This window comes from Gossypium arboreum, chromosome 4 (genome assembly GCF_025698485.1).
Source record: "Gossypium arboreum isolate Shixiya-1 chromosome 4, ASM2569848v2, whole genome shotgun sequence".
Classification (NCBI taxonomy): domain Eukaryota; kingdom Viridiplantae; phylum Streptophyta; class Magnoliopsida; order Malvales; family Malvaceae; genus Gossypium; species Gossypium arboreum.
Window position 1 is genome coordinate 31,242,147 of NC_069073.1, and position 17,294 is coordinate 31,259,440.

At 36.4% G+C, this 17,294-nt stretch overlaps 2 non-coding genes across 2 annotated transcripts; both read right to left on the minus strand.

Annotated features, from left to right (window-relative positions):
* Positions 1-7,966: 7,966 nt before the first annotated feature.
* On the minus strand, positions 7,967-8,073 carry LOC128291987 (small nucleolar RNA R71). Its single transcript, XR_008281971.1, has one exon. It is a non-coding gene; the product is annotated as a small nucleolar RNA R71 (small nucleolar RNA).
* A 5,893-nt stretch (positions 8,074-13,966) lies between these two features.
* LOC128292518 (small nucleolar RNA R71) lies at positions 13,967-14,073 on the minus strand. The gene has a single exon (XR_008282503.1). It is a non-coding gene; the product is annotated as a small nucleolar RNA R71 (small nucleolar RNA).
* Between the last annotated feature and the right edge of the window lie 3,221 nt (positions 14,074-17,294).

Consider the following 17,294-nt stretch of genomic DNA (forward strand, 5'->3'; position numbering starts at 1 on the left):
GATGATTGCATTTATTATTGGTATGAAATATCATAGAAATGCATATTTAATGATAACATGTGAAAAATGTCTTGGTTGAGGTTAAAAAGGGAATTCGATGGTTTAACCATGATTCACAAGCAAATTGAGATCCTGCATGTGTTACAGAAAGGATTTAGCCCGGACGGGTTATCTGTGATCTCAATTATGAAAAGGATCTAGCCCGAATGGGTGTTCCTTGAATGATCAAGCCTCCCGAAGAATATGTGTTCATTATGGATTTAGGCCGGACGGGTAATCCGATTAGGGTCTAAATTTAGCCTGGACTAGTAATGCAGATCCGAGCTCATTAAGGGTGTTTTTCGCTATAAGGGATTTAGTATGGACTGGTAATCCCGACATCATCTTATGAGTTCATGATATGGGGGATTTAGCCCGGACTGGTAATCCTTCCATAAGGATTGAGGTTCGCGAGAGTGCATATATGTGAAATGATCATTCGTAAGAATTGACGGATAATGGGTATTCCATTGAGATTCCCTAGAAACTCAACGGGATTAATATTATGTATGTCAATAAGATGATGAATGATGAGCTCATCTACATAAATTACATGATGCTTTGTTATGTGACTAACTCATTGATCGAGTGCATGTGATAGGGAATTATTTTATAATTAATGATTTCATGATTTAAATATGGATGTATGCTAAGTACCCGGTAAGTTTACTTTCTGGTTATTCGAGCTTACTAAGAAGGAAAATGCTTACCCCTCTCTTTTTCTCTGTTCCACAGAGCTTGAGGACTCGAAAGAATTGGAAGACGATTGGAGAGTCAACTCACTATCAACTAGACAAGCTTTGGTATAAAGACTTTGTTTGTTTTGTTCAATGGCATGTATAGTATTTTTTAGCATTTTGTTATTTGTGTCATTTGATTTGCCAAATGAAGGCATGTAAAATATGTTTATCTCTTTGTTTATGGCCACGAAAACTAGCTCAAATGAAGTGGACTATGACCTACCAATTTATGCATGGTTTTATTTACAAGTGATGGGTCATTACCAATTGCCAATGAGTCACATGAACGAGCCAATTTCGAATGAATTAAAGTGACATGGGAACCCATAAACACTAAATGGGAAATAACCTATGTATGAAACCAATGATATAAGGTTTCCATACATGTAGTTTAATCAAGATTATTTACAAGTGTATAATTGTGTTTTACTTTGAATTTGGTAATCACTAAGCACAAGTAGTAGAAAGGGGTGACTAAAGGCTTGGAAAATAGCCTATTAGAGTCCACATGGTCCCCTCCCATGGGCATGTGCTATGACTGTGTGTCCCCTGTACTTAAAATTTTAGCTCAAAGTCGTACATGGGTAGGCCACACGGGCGTGCACCATGGCCGTGTTAAAAAGACAGTGTCGTCCGTGGGCAGGCAGCACGGGTGTGTGCCATGGCCGTGTTGATAAGCCAGTGTTGCCCAAGGTTGAAGGGCATGAGCGTGCCCCAAGTCACACAGGCGTGTGAGTCCACACGGCCCATCTACACGGGCGTGTGACACTTTATGAATAAAAAAAATTCCTAAGGAGCCCAAGGTTTATCAAATCTACCCAAATTTGGCCCGCACTGCCTCTAGGTATGTTATAGGCATCGAAGGCCTATATAAGGGACGAGTTGTTCATGGATGAAAAGCTTAAATTTTGAGTAAAACTTGGTGACCCAATTTGGTACATTTTGAAATGTAAGGTCCTAGTAATGCCTAAAACCCTATCCTGGCGACGGGTACGGGTGAGGGGTGTTACATCGAGAAATACTGAACTGATCTAGAAAATTCTTCATGAGGCACATAATGGATGTCTATCTGTTCATCTTGGAAGTACAAAAATGTCTAATGATTTGAAGGAATTGTATTGGTTGTTAGGCATGAAACGAGATATTTTAGAGTTTGTAACGAGATGTTTGATTTGTCAACGAGTGAAAGCCAAACATCATGTGCCTTCGGGTTTACTTCAGCTTGTGGTTGTACCTGAATGGAAATGGGATAGAGTTACGATGGATTTTGTATCGAGGTTACCTCTAACTCCAAAAATGAAAGATTTTGTTTGGGTCGTTGTTGATAGGTTAACGGAATCGACTCATTTAATTCTGGTATGTACCGATTATTCACTTGATAAATGATAAATCATAATTTATACATATTTTTACCCCATGTTTAACGCATTTTATGGATGATTTCTATTAGAATTGGTGAATTTGATGCTCCTAATGCTTTAATTTCATTTTTTATACTTAGGAGAGCATAGGAGAGAGAAAAGAACGAGAAATGGGCCAAAAACGGAGAAAATGGGCCAAAGTACAAAATCAACACGGCCTAGACTTCCTCACACAGGCAGCCCACACGGCCGTGTCAATCCGGCGGAATCGAAGCACGAGTTACACGGGTGAACACACGCCCATGCCATTCTAACAGTCTCAAACACAGCCTGAAATAATCACACACAGGCGTGGCACACGAGCGTGTCCCTACCGAGCCCAAGTTGAGTCCAATTCAGAAAAGGCCACTTTAGAGAGCTCATAGGCATTCCAAAGCCTATAAATACACCCTAGAAGAGGAGAAAAGAGGACACATAAAATCAGGAGTAAGGAATTACTCCATGGAAGCCGATTGATTCATCTCAGAAGTCGGATTCATCATCAAGACTGAAGATCTCTCCTCAATTCCCCTTCAGGAGTTTTGGGTTTTCTTTATGTTTTGTATTCTTTATTATTCTAAGATGTTTTCTAATTTAGTTATGAACTAAATTCCCTAAATACCTAAGGGGGATGAAACCTAAGACGAATCTTGTTATTATTTTTTGAATTGTATGATAAATATTTAACTTGTTCTTAATTATGTGTTCTTAATTCTTATTTTGATATCCCAGGATACTGATTCAAGATAAGCTCTTATTCAGAGGAGGAATAGGCCCTGTCTAAGAGTACATTTTTCATAATTAAGCGGTGTTGATTGCACGCCTAGATATATGGTGACAAGATTTTACAGTATTAGGGTGAAACCTAATAAGGGGATCCATAGAACGAGTTAATGCAACCCTAGGGTGTTAATTAGGGAAAGGTATCAATTATTCAATCTAGGGATTAGACGTTATTAGTCTTGAATAGGGATAATAACATAAATTGGGGATCTCTACGGAAGAAGTTATATGAATAAATCGTCTGATTCGGAGCCAGAATAACAAGGACAATCTAGGTGGATTTTTCCTTAGGTATTGTCTTAATTCAATCACTTTTCCCAAAAGCAATTCCCCAATTCTATTTTTCGTGAGTTCTTAGTTAAGATAATTAGTTAGTTAAAACAAAACCCCATTATTCTTAGGCTAGATAATAAAAAGACAGTCATTACTAGTACTTTTAGTTCCTTTGGGTTCGACAATCTAGTCTTGCTAAAACTATACTACTGTTCGATAGGTACACTTGCTTACATCGCAATAATAGTTAGTTTCAATAACGAGTAATTATAAATATTTAAAACCTATCACGAAATCCCGCGATCAATAAACTAGCTGAATTGTACATTGCTGAGCTTGTTACACTGCACAGGGTGCCTACTTCTATTATTTCGGATAGAGATCCGAGGTTTACGTCACCATTTTGGAAGAAATTGCAAGAAGCATTGGGTACAAATTTGAATTTAGTACTGCATTTCATCTGCAAATTGATGGTCCATCTGAGAGGGTAATCCAAATTCTAGAAGATATGTTTCATTGTTGTGTTTTAGAGTTCGAAGGTAGTTGGGAGAAATATCTACCATTAGTCGAATTTGCTTATAACAACAGTTTTCAATCGAGTATAAAAATGGCACCGTATAAAGCATTGTATGGCCGCAAGTGTCGAACTTCGCTGTACTGGACCGAGCACAGTGAGAAATAGATTCACGGGGTTGATTTGGTCAGAGAAAGTGAAAGTAATTCATAATTGTTTGAAAGTATATTCGGATCGACAAAAATCATACGTGGATTTCAAAACGGAAGGATGTTAAATTTCAAGTTGGAGATAAAGTGTTTCTGAAAGTGTCTCCGTAGAAGAAAATTCTTAGATGTGGTCCCAAATGCAAGTTAAGTCTGTGTTTCATTGGGCCGTATGAGATTATTGAAAGAACAGGGTCAGTGGCATATCGATTAGTTTTGCTGTCGGAGTTGGGAAGGATCTACAATGTATTCCATGTGTCGATGTTGCAATGATATCGATCAGATCCATCGCATGTAACCTCATCGTCTGAGATTGAGATTTGACCTGATATGACATATGATGAAGAACTGATCAAAGTGTTAACTCGAGGGTTAAATAGTTGAGAAATAAAAGCATAGCTTTAGTAAAAGTTTTGTGGCGACGAAACGGGTTCGAAGAAGCTGCGTGGGAATCCGAGGAAGCTAGGAGAAAATAGTACCCTAACCTCTTTTCTGGTAAGATTTTTGAGGATGACAATCCCTAAAAAGGGAGAGTTATAACAACCTATTTTTGGGTCAAATTGGAACGGTGGTTTCAAGACCACAAATTCGAAGTAAAAATATTTATTTTATTATTTCTTTAAGGTTTACAGCATGATACAATAATTTTGTGAAAATTTCGTTAAGAAATTTTATGGATTGAGTGCTCAATTTGACTAAAAGGACTAAATTGCAATAGGTGCAAAATTTGAGTTCTATAGGTTAAAGATAGTAAATAGCTATGAGATTTTAAATTGGAGGTCTTTAAATGGTAATTAGACCATTATATTTAGGGTGGACAAAAATAGACATGGTTAGGTGAAATTTTACAATTATGCATTAAGGGCATTTTGGTAATTTGGTAAATAAAGACAAAATTAACTAAATAAAAGATGTTCATCTTCTTCAATTTAGTCCCCTAGCCGAATTTTTGAAGAGAAACCATAGCTAGGGTTTGGCCAAGATTTTAAGCTCGATTGTAGTCCGTTCTTGTCCCGTTTTTAATGATTTTATATTTTTGAGATCGTTATAGATTGCTCTAGCTATTTCAAGGACTAATTTGAAAGAAAGTTAAAGTCTAAATTTTACCCATGTTGAATATATTTGTATTTTGATGTTTAATGGTAGAAAATGCATGTTTGCTGTTAGTTAAACAACATTTGTAAAGTGATTTTCGATAAAAATGTCAAAAAGGGACTTATTTGTAAAAAACCATAAAATGTGTAGAAAAGTGTGAATAAATAAAAAATGTGGGCTATTATGAGTACAAGTAATATTCGAATAGGCTTGGGTTGTGATGAAATTGAAAGAAATTCATTTTACAAGCCTAGGGACTAAATTGTAAAACGTTGAAATGTTAGAGGCAAAAATGTAATTTTTGCCATAATGTGATTTTGGACTGAATTAAATAGCTTGATGATTAAATAAGTTAAATTTGGCATCATAGATCAAGAAAAACAAAGTTCGGGTGTAGATCGGGGGAAAAACAAAATAATTGACGAATAGATCCCTTTTGCCATTTTTGCATTTGATGTAAGTTCGTATGTAAATAAGCTTTATTATAATTGTATTTTAAATGCTTTAATTTCGTATGAATTGCGTGAACAACTCTATGGGCACTTTTGACGATGTTTTGGAAAGCGAGAAATCCTAATCGAACCTTAAGAATAGATTAGGATACAAGTGACATGTCACTAGGGTATTATGTTATGTGATCCGAGTGCTGGTCTTGTACGTCCTATTGGTGGCTGAGTATACCGGCATATGTTGCGGTTACTTGACAGCTTGTGTGAGTAGTATCGTGTAGCTACTACCTCTGAACAGGCCCGTTGATGGCTCAAGAGCGAGCATATATGTGTTATGAGATAGAGGTTGGAACTGCTTACATATGCAACGCCTTGTGTACAAGGTTTCTTGAGTATCCAACATTATTATTCCGAGTGTCTCATTAGGTATGTCGAATATGAGATTAAGTATGATACCATTACAAATTGGTACAAGTATGTGCATAAAACTTGTGTGCATAAAACTTGTGGTTATTAAATTCACGAAATGATGAATTCAAGGTAAGTTTGTGATGGAATGAATTATGGTTATGAGACTATGTTAAATTATTTTTCCTTATATTATATTACTTGAATGTTAAATATATGGTAAGATTTGCTTATTTCTTCATACGAGCTTACTAAGCTATATAGCTGATTTCGTTTTATTTTTCCATGTTTTATAGTGTTACCAAGCTAGCTCGGGTTGGAGGTTGTTGGAGATCCCATCACACTATCAAACTGTCATTTTGGGTATCGATGATTTTAAACATTTTGAACATTTGGCATGTATAGCGACTTGGTCATTTTGTTATATGTGTCATAATGATTTTGGCCAACTGTATTGGCTTGTAATAGTCAAAGGCTTGATTTGGTATTTGGCCACGCAAATTGGCTCATTTTGGTTAAATTGATTGTAAGCTTATATATATTTATACATATATGCATGTATGTGCCAATGCCCTTGATGATATGGTTTATATTGATTTACTAAATGTTGATTGTGGCTTAATGATTTGTTGTGAAATGGATGAATTTGTTTCATTGATAGGATAGAGTATCTTGGTAAGTTAATGCAAGTTGAAAGTAGTCTTAATGGTGTTTTTAAATATGAAATTTGTATATTTGATTTGGCATAATGAAATATCATGAAATTTGTATATTTGATTTGGCATAATGAAATATCATGTGTGATAGATGATGGTAATGCATTAACATGTATTGGCCATGATTCTGGATGTTTTGGTTGCTTAAGTATACCATGATTTATGCCATTGAATCTGTGTATGTGTATGTGTAAATGAGGGTGACAAATGGCTTGATAAATAGTCAAAGGCTTGATTTGGTATTTGGCCGTGCAAATTGGCTCATTTTGGTTAAATTGATTGTAAGCTTATATATATTTATACATATATGCATGTATGTGGCAACGCCTTTGATGATATGGTTTATATTGATTTACTAAATGTTGATTGTGGCTTAATGATTTGTTGTGAATTGGATGAATTTGATTCATTGATAGGCTAGAGTATCTAGGTAAGTTAATGCAAGTTGAAAGTAGTCTTAGTGGTGTTTTTAAATGTGAAATTTGTATATTTGATTTGGCATAATGAAATATCATGAGTGTGATAGATGATGGTAATGCATTAACATGTATTGGCCATGATTCTGGATGTTTTGGTTGCCTAAGTATACCATGATTTATTCCATTGAATCTGTGTATGTGTATGTGTAAATGAGTGTGACAAATGGCTTGGTAAATAGCCTTTATTTTTTCCACACGAGTAGACACAAGCGTGTATGTCTAGGCCATGTGTAATACACGGATTATCCTATGGGCTTGTGTTTTGGCTGTGTGTCCCTTGCACCTTCATTTTGAGATACAAAATGCATAGAATTGAGCATACGGGCAAAGACACAGGTGTGTGTCTCAGCCGTGTGTGTGACACGGCCCCGGACTTGGGTGTGTGTCCTGGCCGTGAGACTTCAATTTTTTCATGCCTTGCAAAGCAGAGAGTTACACAGGTTAGGGACACAGGCGTGTGTGACCACATAGCTTACCCACACGGGCGTGTCCCAAAGCACACAGGCCTGTAACCCCTATTTATAGCCACAATTTTCTAAGTTTTGTAAAAATTCCTTAAGTTAACGGTTTAGTCCCGAAGCACTTCCAAAGCATGTTTTGGGCATCGTAGGCTCATATTAGGGACTTTGTGATTGAATACAAATGGTTTTAATTTGGATGCAAATTTATGACTCGATCTGTATGTTCACTTGCAATATAAGTCCGGTAATGCCTCATATCCTGTTCTGGCATTGAATACTGGTAAGGGGTGTTACAGATTGTGCCAGTGCATGGTTGAATACTTTATCATTAGAAACAGTGGCATTATTGAATGACCTTTGCCAAATATTTTTGTTAAGGTATAATCCTCTCACTATGAATGGCAAGTTAAGAAATGATATTACATCCTTTCGACAATTTAAAGATGAAACGTTATATGATGTGTGAGAATGATTTAAGGAGTTAATTAGGAAATGTCCGATGCATGGATTCCAGCACTGGACTCAAATGAAGATGTTTTACAGTGGGCTAAATGTGTATACACGAATGATAGTTGATGCTTCAGCAAAAGGTACTTTCTTGGATAAGACATATAATGAAGCATACGAAATTTTGGAACGAATTGCCAAAAATGATTACCAGTATCCAACTACATGAGTTGAGACGAGTAAGAGAGCTACCAGTACTATCGAGCTTGATGCAACCACTTCTTTGATGACCCAGGTATATTCTCTAGCTAATATAATTAAAACCATGAAACCTTCAACTACTGTGCAAGAAAGAAAAGCAGTTGAATCATCATGTGTTTCTTGTGTTGAAAGTCACACGTTTGATCAAATGTCCATCCAATCCAGTGTTAGTATACTATATGAGGAACTCTAATCGAAACAATAATCCATACTTCAATACATACAATTCGAGGTGGAGGCAACATTCAAATTTTAGTTAGATTAATCAAAGTGTAGGAAATTTTAATACTCGCAAGGCAAAATCTCAACAATGCACCATCAAAATACGTTCAACCAATGCCTCGACAAAATAATCACTATAGTCAGGCATCATCATTTACTTCTATGGAAGCTTTGTTAAAAAAGTATATGACCAAGAATGATGTTGTGATCTAGAGTCAAGTTGCATCTCTCTGAGCACTTGAGAATCAAGTAGGGTAGATAGCCAATGCTTTGAACAGAAGACCACAAGGAGCATTACCCAGTGACACCAAAAGTTCAAAGACATACTGCAGTTACTTTTAGAAGTGGAATTCAACTACGTGATGTTGTTCAAAATGTCGCAGTAGAAGAGGAAGACTTAAGATGTAACCAGGTAAAGATTTTAGAGCCATTTGAAAACATGCTGCATTTGAAAAGGGTAAGCAGAAGAATGTTGTGCCAGAACTAGATCAAGATACCGACAAAAATGCCACAGAAAAACAGTATCTACAGCTTGAAAGATTACCAACTCTACCATTTCCTTAGCAATTTCATAATTCTAGGCAAAATGCTCAGTTTAAAAGATTTTTAGATGTTTTGAAACAACTCTATGTCAACATACCGTCAGTCGAAGCATTAGAGAAAATGCCTAACTACGTAAAACTCATGAAGGACATATTATCGATGAAACGCAGATTAGGAGAATTTGAGATTGTTGCTCTCACTAAAGGGTGCACAACAATGTTGATGAATAAGTTACCACTGAAGTTAAAAGTTCCAAGGATTTTACTATCCGATGTTTAATTGAAAATCACTATATAGGTAAGGCATTATGTGATTTAGGCACAAGTATAAATCTAATGCCTATGTCTATTTTCAGGAAGCTAGGAATTGGGAAAGCAAGACCTACCACAGTGAAGTTGTAATTAACTGATAGATCTTTTGCCTATCTAGAAGGTAAAATTGAAGACGTATTGGTAGTGGTAGATAAATTTTCTTTCCTACAGATTTTCTTATTTTAGAATGTGAAGCTGACCATGATGTTCCAATTACTCTTGAAAGAACATTTCTTGCTATTGGCAGGACTCTAATTGATGTACAGAAAGGTGAGCTAACTATGAGAGTGAATGATCAATAGGTCACTTTCAATGTGCTTAATGCGTTGCAGTTTGTAAATGAGAATGAGGAATGCCATACGGTTGATGTGATAGAAACAACATTAGGAAAATTTGCAAAATTTTGCTACAGCAGTGCTGACAGCGAAGATTACTTGATGGAGCAAGGTAAAGAATTAATATCTAAAGAGCTTCATGAATTTAGGGAAACCTAGTAGATAGTGGACAGGCCAGGGAAGAAATTTGAGACTTTAGATTTATCTGGAAAATCCTTTCAGCCTCTTAAACCTTCTCTATAAGAATCACCTGTACTAGAGTTAAAGCCTCTGCCACAACATTTGAAATATGCATACTTGGGGAATAACCGTACTTTGCCAGTTGTAATTTCTACAAAGTTAAAACCTAAGTAAGAGAAGAGGTTGTTGGAAGTGTTACGACAATCCAAAAGGGCATTAGGATGGACCCTTGCTGGTATAAAAGGAATTATCACAACATTATGTATGCACAAGATTGTGTTGAAAGATTGCCGGAACAATTCCATTGAACAGTAGAGACGACTAAATCCAATTATGAAAGTTGTCAAGAGGGAGATTATCAAGTGGCTTGACACTGGCATTATTTATCCCATTTCTGACAGCTCATGTGTAAGCCCTATGCAATGCATACCCAAGAAAGGAGGTGTTACAGTGCTAAGTAACGAAAATGATGAGCTCATACCCACTCGCACCATTATAGGATGGAGGTTTTGTATGGACTATCTCGCAAGCTTAACAAGGCAACAAGGAAGGACCATTTCCCTTTGTTGTTCATTGATCAGATATTGGATAGATTAGCTAGTCAGGCTTTTATTATTTTCTAGATGGTTATTCCGGTTACAACTAGATTGCCATTGCACCATCAGACCAAGAGAAGACCACTTTCACTTATCGATATGGCACTTTTGCGTTTAGACGAATTTCGTTCAAGTTATGTAATTCCCTAACAAATTTCCAATGTTGCATAATGGCTATATTTTTAGACATGCTGGAGAATTTCCTTTAAGTTTTTATGGACGACTTCTCCGTGTTTGGGAATAATTTTGAGGATTGTTTGACGAATTTAGTGACGGTATTATGCCTCTATGAAGAAACAAATCTTATGTTGAATTAGGAAAAATGCCACCTCATGGTATGTGAAAGCATCGTCTTGGGACATAAGGTGTCACAGGAAGGAATTGAGGTGGACCAAGCAAAAATAGAAGTGATTGAAATTTTACACCTCTCACCAATGTAAAGGGTATTCAAAGTTTCCTAGGACATGTAAGATTTTATAGAAGATTTATCAATGACTTCTCAAAAATCTCTAAACCCGTATGTACTCTACTTGAAATAAATAATCCTTTTAATTTTGATGATCAATGTTTACAGGCTTTCGAGGCACTTAAGGAGTGACTAGTAGCAACACCAATTATAAAACTCATGTGTAAAGCCAATGATTTTGCTGTGGGAGCAGTGTTGGGGAAAAAAAAGGAGAAGGTATTACACATAATATACTATGCCAGTAGAACGCTGATAGAAGCTCAGGTTAGCTAGACCACCATAGAAAAAAAATTGCTGGCAGTAGTCTTTGCATTTGACAAATTACGATCTTACTTAGTAGGGACAAAAGTTACAGTTTACTCAAATCACTCGACTATCAAATATTTGATATGCAAGAAGCATGTCAAGCCGAGATTAATTAGGTGGATACTTTTGCTACAAGAGTTTGATTTGGAAATCAATGATAGGAAGGGAATCAAAAACCAAGTGGCTGACTATTTGTCAAGCTATACATACTTTTGGTAGTAGACTATGTCTCTAAATGGGTAGAAGCAGTAGCTCTAGCCTCTAATGATGCTAAGTCGGTACTGAAATTTTTACATAAGAATATTTTCACAAGATTTGGGACACCGAGAGCAATCATCAATGACGAAGGATCCCATTTCGATTGTAAATTAATAGCCAATTTTTGGCCCAGATATGGGGTGAAACACAAAATTTCCATGGCATATCATCCCCAGACCAACAGCCAAGCCGAAATCTCTAAAAGAGAAATTAAGGAAATTTTGGAAAAAGTAGTAAATCCTTCTTGAAAAGTCTAGTCTACCAGATTGGATGAAGCTCTATGGGCATACCGAACAACATTTAAAACATCATTAAGGATGTTACCTTTCAAGCTTGTTTATGGTATGTCATGTCATTTTCTTGTTAAATGATAAACCGTAAATTATACATATTTTTACCCAATGTTTAATGCATTTTATGGATGATTTCTCATTAGAATTGGTGAATTCGATGCCCCTAATGCTTTAATTTCATGTTTTATACTTAGGAGAGCATAGGAGAGCAAAAGGAACGAGAAACGGGCCAAACACAGAGAAAATGGGCCAAAGTACGAACTCAACACAGCCTAGACTTCCTCACACGGGCAGCCCACACGGCTGTGTTAATCTGGCAGAATCGAAGCACGACTCACACGGGTATAGCACACGCCCGTGCCATTCTAACAGGCTCGAACACAGCCTGAAGTAATTGTAAACGGGTGTGTCCCTGCTGAGCCCAAGTTAAGTCCAATTCAGAAAAAGGCCACTTTTGAGGGCTCATAGGCATTCCAAAGCCTATAAATACACCCTAGAAGAGGAGAAAAGGGAGACGAAGAATAAGGGGTAAGGAATTTCTCCACAGAAGGCGATTGATCCATCTGAGAAGCCAGATTTATCATCAAGACTGAAGATCTCTCCTCAATTTCCCTTCAGGAGTTTTAGGTTTTCTTTATGTTTTGTATTATTTATTCTTCTGAGATATTTTCTTATTTAGTTATGAACTAAAACCCCTAAACACCTAAAGGGAATGAAACCTAAGACGAATCTTGTTATTATTTTCCGAATCGTATGATAAATATTCAACTTGTTCTTAATTGTGTTCTTTATTCTTGTTTTGATATCCTAGGATACTGATTCAAGATAAGCTCTTATTCAGAGGAGGAATAGACCTTGGCTAAGAGTACATCTGTCATGACTAAGCGAAGTTGATTGCGCTCCTAGACATAGGGTGACAAGATTTTTCCGGATTAGGGTGAAACCTAATAAGGGGATCCATAGATCGACTTAATGCAACCATAGAATGTTAATTCGAGAAAAGTCTCGGTTATTCAATCTAGAGATTGGATGTTATTAGTCTTGAATAGGGATAATAACATAACTTAGGGATCTCTACGGAACAAGTTGAATGAATACATTGTCCAATTCGGAGCCAGAATAACAAGTAAAGTCTAGGTGGATTTGTCCTTAGGTATTGTCTTAAGTCAATCGATTTTTCCCAAAAGAAGTTCCCCAATTCTTTTCTCTGTGATTTCTTAGTTTAGATAATTAGTTAATTAAAACAAAACCTCTCTATTCTTAGGCTAGATAATAAAAAGACAGTCATTACTAGTACTTTTAGTTCCTTTGGGTTCAACAATCCGATCATGCTAAAACTATACTATTTTTCGATAGGTACACTGGCCTACATCGCGATAATAGTTAGTTCAAGTACGAGTAATTAAAATATTTAAAACCTATCACGAAATCACGCAATCAAGTTTTTGGCGCCGTTACCAGGGAACTAAGATATTAGGAACGCTTAATTTTTATTACTTTAGCCATTTATTTTTCTTGAAATTTAATTTAAGTTTATTATTATTTATTAACTTATTTTTTCCTTCTCTTGGCAGGTTTTCATAATTTATGACTAGAGGAAACCCATTGGGACCATTACTTTTTGACGAAGAAATCGATTGCACAATTTGTAGAAACCAAAGAGAAATAAGGCAAAGCTTAAGATACACGAAGAATGAGCAAGAAGACGATACTCAACCCCCAACCGAAGAGATGGCTGAAAACCAAGGCAATCAGCTACCTCTTGCAATTGCGGTTAATCAAAATCCTGCTCCACGCACTATGTATGATTATGCTAAATCCTCTTTAACAGGAACTGAATCAAGCATAGTTAGACCTATTGTAGCTGTAAATACTTTTGAATTACAACCTAGCACTATTCAAATGATATAGCAATTTGTTTAGTTTGATGGTTTGCAGGATGAGGATCCCAACACTCATTTAGCCAACTTTTTAGAGCTATTCAATACATTTAAAATCAATGGCGTTTCTGATAATGCCATTCGTCTTTGGTTGTTTCCCTTTTCATTGAGGAACAAAGCTAAATAGTGGTTGAACTTGTTATCACGAGGGTCAATTACTACTTGGGAACAAATAACCAAAAAATTTTTAGGAACTAATAACCAAAAAAAATTTACTAAAATAGTTTTCGCTGGCTAAAACGGCTAAATTACGTAATGACATCTCTTTTTTTGTGAAAATGGATTTAGAAACACTCTACGATGCATAGGAGAGATACAAGGACCTTCTGAGAAGGTGCCCTCACCATTGGTTACCGCTTTGGCTCCAAGTACAAACATTTCACAATGGTTTGAGTTCTTCGACTCGGGAAATGGTTGACGCAGCGGCGGGTGGAACCATCAATAATAAAACACCAAAAGATGCCTATGAGTTTATAGAGGAGATGTCACTGAATAACTATCAGTGGCAAGTCATGAGGACAAAGCCAATGAAAACAGCCGGCGTTTATAACGTCGATTCGGTCACCATGCTCTCTAATCAGGTAGAACTCTTAAATAAAAAGATTGACGGTTTTCTTAGATCTTCACAGGTTTACCCAGTATTGTAGTGTGAAGCAAGTAGTGGTGGAACAAACCATTCGGAATACCAACATTATGGCAACAACATGGATAACGAGCAATTAAACTACATGGGTAATAATCCTCGACCTCAAAACAATCTATATAGTAACACTTATAATGCAGGTTGGAGGAACCACCCCAATTTCTCGTGGGGCGGTTAAGGAAATCAAAGTCCACAACATCCTCCGGGCTACCAACAACCACCCTACCAATAGGAAAAGAAGCTAAATCTTGAAGAGATGCTCTCAAAGTTCATATCAGTGTCAGAAACCTGTTTTTAGAACACTAAGACAGCACTTAAGAATGAACAAGTGTCGATCCAAGGGCTCGAAACTTAGATAAGCCAGCTATCCAAATTGATCTCGGAAAGACTACTAGGAAGTTTACTTAGTAACACTAAAGAGCATGTCAAAGTAGTTACACTAAGGAGTGGGAAACTGTTAGCAGAATTTGAAAAGAAGTTAGTACAAGAAGCCATGGAAAGCGAAAGGAGGGAAGAAAAACCCAAAAATAGTGACAAACCAGTACCAGAGGAATACAAACCACCAGTTCCATATCCAACAAAATTAAAAAAAGATCGCATTGATGCATAATTCGGTAAGTTTCTTAAACTTTTTAAGCAATTACATATCAACTTACCTTTTGTTGAAGCCATCTCGTAGATGCCTACATACGCAAAATTTTTGAAGGAGCTTCTAACAAATAAAATGAAGTTCGAGGACTTATCTATAGTAGAACTCAATGAGGAGTGCTCAGCCATACTCCAAAACAAACTACCAACCAAACTGAAAGATCCAAGAAGTTTTACTATCCCTTGCTTAATTGGCAGTCTGAATGTTGAAAGAGCACTAGCTGATTTAGGTGCTAGCATTAATTTGATGCCATATAAAATGTTCAAACAACTTGGTCTTGGGGAACCTAAACCTACTAGGATGAGTATTCAATTAGCCGATAGATCTATTAAATACCCTAGGGGTATTATAGAAGACGTACTCGTAAAAGTAGATAAATTCATATTCCCTGTTGATTTTGTTGTGCTTGACATGGATAAAGATGTGGAAGTACCCTTAATTTTAGGGCGCCCATTTCTAGCCACTGCTAGGGCTGTAATTGATGTGGGTGACGGTAAATTCGTACTTAGAGTAGGTAACGAGGAGATTATCTTTAAAATTTATGATGCTATGAGATTATCTAGGGAAAAAGATGATTCATGTTATTTTATTGACTCTATTGATCATATTACTTAAGACTCTTTTCAGGAAATTGTACAGAAGGTGACAGCGGGACCGTATCCAGTCGAAGGCGAGGAGACAGGTGATGAACCTAATGACCATTCGTCAAGACAAGTAGAATATGAGGGTATTAAGATAAATGATGAACTTAAGCAAAAACCCTCTATTGAGGAGCCTCCCAAACTAGAACTTAAACAATTGCCAAACCAATTAGAATAGGCAGTCCTTGGAAATAATTCTACATTACCAGTTATTATTGCTTCTAACTTGTAACCCAAGGAGAAAGAGGAATTAATCCAAGTATTAAAAGAACATAAAAAGGCTATAGCTTGGAAAATTTCTGACATTAAATAAATCAGCCCTTCTTTTTGCACACACAAAATTTTGATGGAAGATGAGTACAAACCATGTGTGCAAGCTCAAAGACGTCTGAACCCCAACATGAAGGAAGTTGTAAAAGTCGAGGTAATTAAACTTCTAGATGCTGGAATTATTTATCCTATTTTTGACAGTTCTTGTGTGACAGCCCAAAATTGACCCTAGTCGGAATGTGGTTTCGGGACCACAAAACCGAGGCATAAAAATAATTAAAAATTTATTTTGATGCCTATGATATGTGTTAAATTGTGTATGACATTTTGATGTTTCAATTTAGAATTATAAATGTGAATTTCACTAGAAAGGACCTAGTAGTAAACTTTGAAAGTATGATGGGGAAATGTGTGATGACTAGTTGAGCATGCATGCAAAAATAAGGATTTGCATGTCAAATTTCCCCAAAGATGGTATAGTGGCCGCCATGACAAGGAATATGGGCAAGGAAAACATGTTATGACATGTTTTGTTAATGCATGATGTGATAAATGATAAAAAATTAAGCATGTAGGAAGAGAAACAAAAATCAAAATTTGCTCATCCTTCCCCCCTTTGCCGTGAGTGAAAGAGAAGCAAAGAAAAAATTTTGTTCACCTATTTTCTCTTCTTTGGCCGAAAATACTAAGGAAGAAGGAAGGATTTTTGCTTCATTTTCTTTGTTTAGAAGAGATCTAGAAGGAAATTTGGCTAAACTTGCAACAAGATTAAGGTATGTATGAGGTTGTGTTGGGAGTTTCATGCATGTTTTGGTTGCTAATTTGATGTGCATGTTAGCCATGGCTCAAATCTTTGTTATGCCATGGAAATGGCATTTGGCCAAAGTTGTTATGGTGATAAAGCCATTGCATGCTAAGTGTGAAGCTTGATGATGATGCATGCAATGATGGATTGTCTACTCTTGAGTAAGATTTTGAGTTTTCTTTTTGTTTAACCATGATTGAAGTTGAAAAGGGCATGATTGTCATATTCGCCATGATGCATTCATGAGCATGGTTCATGCTTCTTGCATGTTAGTTAAAATTTGTGTTTTGGATGGCTATGGACACCTTGAAATTCGCCATGCTCATATATGTATATATATGTTTGCACATGATGTTTTGGTTATGAACTAAGTGATGAATATATTGGTTTAAAGAAGAAGATGTGGAAGAATGCTTGTGAAATTGCAAGCACAATTCGCCTAGCACACATATAAGTGCTTGATGCTATATTATAAGTTTTGGGCCACAATGTGCAAAGCATTAATTAGTAAATTGCATGCTGTTTTGTGAGGTATTAAGTGCAAAATTGACCTCAACATGTACAT